The sequence below is a fragment of the Nanorana parkeri genome, unplaced genomic scaffold (genome assembly GCF_000935625.1).
Source record: "Nanorana parkeri isolate BGI_ZX_2015 unplaced genomic scaffold, ASM93562v1 scaffold1295, whole genome shotgun sequence".
Lineage (NCBI taxonomy): Eukaryota > Metazoa > Chordata > Amphibia > Anura > Dicroglossidae > Nanorana > Nanorana parkeri.
The window spans coordinates 54,770-61,440 of record NW_017307563.1 but is presented as its reverse complement, the minus strand read 5'-3'; the positions used below and the strand labels follow the sequence as shown (position 1 = coordinate 61,440).

Genomic DNA, 6,671 nt, shown 5'->3' with positions numbered 1-6,671 from the left:
CCCCCTTATTAACCCCCCTACATAAAATAATACACTCACCCCTTATTAACCCCCTACACAAAATTATAATACTCAACCCCTTCCCCCGAGCCCCCTCACCTGTTCACGTCTTTGCAGGGAGGAGGCTGTGAGCAGTATCGATGCCTAGTTTATCCGTGAGTGATTACAGAGGTCTGCAGCAGCCCTCACTATCACACCCAGATAGCCAGGCATCGATGCTGCTCACAGACATTCTTATCTTCGGAGCTCAGAACCGGCCTAAGGAAGCCAGAACTGACAGGAGCTGCTCTGCTCTCAAATTTCCACTCGCCCTCACCTTATTTTTACTCGCAAAATGCGAGCAGGCGAGTGGAAATTTTAAGCCCTGGTATAGAGGACTACAAATCAAGGAATAATACATTATACAGCAAATGCGGAATACCACCAGCTACAGAGGAATACAACAAATCCCAGCAATATTACATTATACCGTGGTGCAATGCCGAATACCACTCCCTGTAGAGGACTACAACACCTAGCAATACTACATTATACAGCGCAATGCAGAATACCACCAGCTATAATGTATTATTGCTGGGATTTGTTGTATTCCTCTATAGCTGGTGGTATTCTGCATTGTGCTGTATAATGTACTATTGCTGGGTTTTGTAGTCCTCTATAGCCGGTGCCATTCTGCATTCATTGCTGTATAATTTTACACTTTTCATTTCACTATATTGCACACCACACTTTTTTTATTTTTTTACTTCCACAGCTCCAAGCTTGCTCCTGTGATGGACTGCAATCTCAATACAAACTAGTAGTCCCATCACGAGCCATTTTTTAAAATGTATTTTATTTTTATAACCGATTAATCGAACTTAATAATCGGCTAACTAATCGATTTTGAAAATAATAGTTAGCTGCAGCTCTAAAAATATGTTATATTTGTTCCGAGCGCTCAATGACAACAATCCTCCAACTGTAGTCACTCAGCACTGCCCAGGGGGCGGTACCACTATAATAAGCATTGTTGGAAAATGAGTTTTTCCACTCCCTACACTGTAGTTTCCACTGTACAAAGCAGCCTGGCAGCCATTTACAAAAAAAAAAAAAACACAAAAAAGCACGGAGCCCAACAGGACAACTAAAAAAAAAAAAAAAGTATGTTTTGGTGTTTATATCCAGGATCTGCATATGCCGGCATCATCTACACACCATGTACATTGCTGGCATGGTTTTTTTTTTTTCAATGCCCCCGCAAAAGGTGATAATGTCTACTGCTAGGGGGCAGAGGCACTTTGCAATGTCTCTCGGATACAAAGTGTCTCTCTGGTATTAAGTGTCGTCATCAACTTTACACTTGGAAAAGGCTATCATATAACTACACTACTGCTGCATCCACACTGCAGGTAATCCTGTTCACTCATTTCACCTCTATCACTACCAAATCTGATCTCTACTCAGTCACTTAACATGCCTTTTCTACCACTGCTTTTCACAATTATCTCTTCACTTCTTAAACTCTTTTCTTAACCCCACCTCTCTCCTACCCTCTCGCACCCTCTCTCCTACCCTCTCGCTATTACTGCTCCTCCAGCTCCTTCTCATTCTTAACCCCCATGCAAGTGTTCCCTCCAGGACACTGGGGCATGTTCACTCATAAATCCCACTCACCTTACTTGCACCCTTCTGCTTCTCTTTATCCTGGCCCTGTGTTTCATAATATTCAGCCCCTGAACCAGCACTCCCATTCCTCTGGCAGCCGCCGCAACCCACGCACCCTTATCTCTATCCCCCTGCTTCCTAGAACTGGTCCGTCCTTCTCATGTGCCCCCTAGAATGCCCGCTCTGTCTGTAACAAACTCACTGCTGTACATGATCTTCTCATCTCCAATTATTTTAACTTGCTTGCCGTCACTGAAACCTGGCTTCAGGAATCCGACTCGACCTCCCCTGCTGCCCTCTCGCATGGTGGCCTCCACTGGACACACTCAGACCCAGTGGACAAAAAGGAGGTGGAGTGGGAATCCTATCCCCACAATGCACTTTTCAAGTTCTGCCTTCACCTCCCTCTCTATCCCTCTCCTCTTTTGAAGCTCACTGTATTCGCTTATTTTCTCCAGTTTCTCGGTTGCTGTAATATATACCCCCTTCACCTCCAAACTCCTTGAACGCCTTGTCTAGAATCGCCTGAGCAGCCACCTCACCGATAACAACCTTCTCGATCCCCTACAGTCCGGCTTTCGCTGGACTGTAGATTCTGCTCTCTCATGGTTCTCCTCCTACCTAGGCGCTCGTTTAGTGTAACCTACAAATCTACATCTTCCTCTCCTCTTCCCCTGTCTGTTGGGATAATGCCGTCCAAGGACAAGGCTCTGTCCTTGGACCCCTTCTCTTCTCGATCTACACCTCATCTCTTGGTCAGCTGATCTCCTCACATGGCTTCCAGTATCACCTCTATGCTGACGAAACTCAAATCTATCTCTCCACAACTCACCGCTACAGTCTTACGCATCACTAACTTACTAACTGACATATCCGTCTGGATGTCACAACGGATGTCACAACATTTCCTAAAGGTCAATCTATCAAAAACTGAGCTTATGGTATTCACGCACCCTCCCAACTTTTCAATCATGATTAATGACACAACCATCCAACCCTACCCCATACCAGGGTGCTGGGTGTCATCCTTGACTCGGACCTCACCTTTCTTCCCCACATCCAATCACTATCCAAATCCTGCCACCTTCACCTTCGTAACATCTCCAAAATACGCCCCTTCCTCACTAATGAAACCACAAAGCTACTTATCTACTCCCTTGTTATCTCTCGTCTCGACCACTGTAACTCTCTCCTCATTGGCCTACCTCTACACAGGCTATCCCCTCTTCAGTCTATCATGAATGCTACTGCCAGACTTATCCACCTAACCAACCGCTCAGTGTCGGCAACCCCCCTCTGCCGATCCCTGCACTGGCTTCCAATAGCCCAAAGGGTAAAATTCAAAATATTAACAACCACTTACTAAGCCAGCCACAACTCTGCCCCCGGCTATATCTCAAACCTTGTCTCCAAGTACACGTCCACTACGTTCCTCCCAAGACCTCTTGCTCTTTAGCTCCCTTGTCAACTCCTCCCATGCTCACCTCCAGGACTTCACCAGTCACCCCCGTTCTGTGGAACTCATTACCCCAACCTGTCCGCCTATCTCCTACTCAGTCTACCTTTAGGCGTTCCCTTAAGACTCATCTCTTCAGGGAAACTTATCCAACCTAACCACTATCAATCTCTCAAACAAGCCCACACAGCTACCTCCTCACGTATCACTTCCCCCTCCCGTTAGATTGTAAGCCCTCAGGGGCAGGGCCCTCCTGACCATATTGTCTTGAATTGTATTGTAATGTCTTCCTTATATTGTAAATCGCTGCGCAAACAGTTGGCGCTATATAAATCCACCAGCACTCCATAGTTTGCCTTGACAGGATGGGTGGAACCAGATTCTTAGTGGTTCGCACATCATCCAAGTTTATGGTCCCAAGTGACAAGCAGGTTCCTCTTTATAGGGACCATCAGGAATAACAAAGCCAGTCTTTCTAATGAAAGCAATGGCTGTGAGGTGAATACCACAAAAACTGCAACCAGGCAAAGGAGGAGATCTGATGAACTGAAACTAGATAGGACGTTAAGGTTCTGGTTATGGCCAAATTTACCTTCAGTAGGAATGTACGAGCCTCAACACCTCTTTGCAAGTAAAGTGTCTGAGCTGGCAGCTTTATTCTGTAAAAATAAATCCCTTTACACACTGACCGAGTGATGGCAAGGAAAGTGGAGCATCCCCAGTTGGATCTCTTGGCTCTTTAAAACGGCCTCTTGAAGCCAAATTCAGATCTTAGAGTTGCAGATGCGCTACATGACATACACACACTTGAATATAAAAAGAGGTATCAAATTATGGTAAGCTTTTGGCACAAGATCACAAGTGCGAAGATTAGGCCCTTACTCAATGCCAAATGCTGATCAAAAAGACTACCCTTGCAGAAAGGCAAATATTTCATCTGAGAATTTTCTGGATAAGTTTTTCCTTGCAGCAAAGTATGATTTCCATGAGGAATGGTATATGGTGCTAAAGTAGACATGCTAGCCTTTAGCAATGTAACAATCACAGATTCCGATGTCTAACCTTAACATGGCTGAAATCCAGCCTAAATCCGGAAACCTTAAATCTAAAATGGTGAATGGCCCCTGGGACCAGATATCTGACAAATGTCTGGTTTTAAGGAGTACACATCCACTTAGGACATGAGGATCCCCAATATGCACTCCCATCACAAACCCATGGAGCAGATGAAATGTAAAGTTCTGCCCAGGACAGGATCAATTCCACCCATCCTGCTGCAGTAAGACTTGTCCACAAACTGAAGTGCTGGAGCCCCACAGCAAAACGTAAAGAATCTAAGGTTGGAAAGTTTAGGACATGCATTTCCAACCCCTACTGTGGTATACCGAAAGCAGGGATTTCAAATGGTACCCAGACATCCTAGTAACAAGGTAGCGCCCAGTACCGTCTACACAGCCTACTTCAGACAGTCACCTTGGGCTCTGCCATAGCTCTGGACCCAGAAAACAATATGCAGCTAACTTTACACTAGAGTCTGAAAAGCTGCACAGTGGGGCTAGTGTGCCCAGTGGACACACTAGCCCCACAATTGTCTAGTCCAGTGGGACCAAAGCTAGTGCTGAGAAAAATGCTAATCTGGATAGATGTATAGAGACCAGCACACACAGTATTAAATATATATATTTTTTTATTTTATTTTTTTGAATCATGAAAAAAAAAAAAATTGCCGAAGAGTCTAACCTCTTCTGCTAGCACAGATGTCTATCCTAACAAAACCGAGGTATATTTGAAATGGGGAGGGGTTGTATAGGGCTGGCCACAAATTGTTTACCAATGTCCAAATCATCTTTTAGGTGGCAGCATAACCCTACATTCTATGAAGCCTTCTGTCCCTCAAATGAAAAACAATTCTTGGATTATTTGAGGGAAACAGAAGTCTCAACGTTGAGTTGCCTACAGAAGGATTGGACAATGGCAAACCCATGAAAACCCCCTGCCACTTAGCATGCAGGGTGTGGAATTCCTATCGCCCGACGCCCGGGACATGCAGTTTCGGGCACGAGTTTTTTTCTACATTTAGCCTTCCTCTGTACATTTAGCTCTGCTTGTCCGGAGGGGAGCCGCCGCTCGTTTAGTACAATCTGATCAGATCACTTCTATCAAACAAGCAGCGGCGATGGTGTCCGCCCGCCGCTCTTCTGGGGGACCCGAGACCACGGCAGAATGGCTCTGCCATAGAGTGTAGAGCAGACGAAGAACGTCCGTTCTTCATCTGCTCCGTGTGATCACCGAGACCGTAGAGCTGTTATCACAGCGCCACCTGCCTCAGCTGTCGAGGAACTTCTGTTCTGTGTTGGAGGGCAGGTTCCATAAAGAGAACCTGTCACCTCCAAACTATCTCATAGGGGCTTGTAATCCACTATGTGATAGGAATCAAAATGAAAAAAATAAAAAAAAATAAGTGATAAACTAAAAAATAAATTAAAACGAACGCTGCTGCCACCTGCCGTAGGACATTGTGCGTTGAGTGAGCTGCCATTCCATTGTGGTAGCCAGACAGAACTCTTTACACACACACCTCCTCCCCGCTATACTTACCTTTCGGCGAAAAGACCCTCCCCTCTGCCAGTACCGGTGTACTGTCCAGTGCAGCCCTGCCCTATGCATATTGCATTTCGCTCGCAAATTGCAAGCACTCATTGGTCAGGTGACCACGCTGATCAGTGAGAAGCACTATTTAGCACAAATACATTTTGATTAGGGATGCACTGATACAGTGCTGATACCAAGTATTTGGGCGAGTACTTGTACTCACCCAAATGCTCAGATAACTTCCCCAATACTGGAACTTACGGCCAGAGGAAAATTTCCCGACTGGCAGTGCCGCAGGGGAACATGGGCAATAAGGAAGCTGGGCGGCATGTTATTACCCGCTGTCAGTCTTCCTGATTACCCAGGAAGTCTGCTCCATGCCAGCGAAAGCAACGGTATTGGAATTCAGTATCGGCGAGTACCGAAAGCAAAATATCAGTACTCGGTACGGAAAACCCGGTATTGGTGCATCCTTAGTTTTGATGAAAAATTTTTTTTGGTATTGGGACAAGTAGATTGTCATGAAGGACAAGTAGATTCGGCCCCGGCTTTAGCCCTTGGACAAGAAGTTTTTTTAAAAAAATTCCGCACCCCTGAGCATGCCTCAGTTTTGTAGCAAAGCAGTACCAAGAGCATGGCCCGATAGGCTACCAGGTGCTGCAATGATTATGCAAAAGATGGCCAAAAGGAAGGACTTTGGCCATATTTTGACTAACGCCAGTGAAAGATTTCACAACTGCTTCTCCCACATGCAAAGAGTGAGGGGCATGCGCAACACTTCACCAGCAGATCATGGCTCAGTCAGTGTTAATCCCTTCCGTGGCACCACCGGCAGGTAAAGGGATTAAAAGCACCCAGAAACACATTTTGAAGTCAAATCCAGCCTACTTAAGGACACTTCAGAGACGGGGCAAACACTGAGGGCATGCCAACAGCTGTTATAGAACATGCTTCGCGGTGCTGGGGGGGGGGGGGG

At 45.8% G+C, this 6,671-nt stretch overlaps 1 protein-coding gene across 3 annotated transcripts in view; it reads right to left on the bottom strand.

Moving 5' to 3' along the window:
- Positions 1–6,671, bottom strand: part of HNRNPAB (heterogeneous nuclear ribonucleoprotein A/B) — a 44,142-nt gene that overhangs the window by 1,646 nt on the left and 35,825 nt on the right. The window lies entirely within an intron of this gene.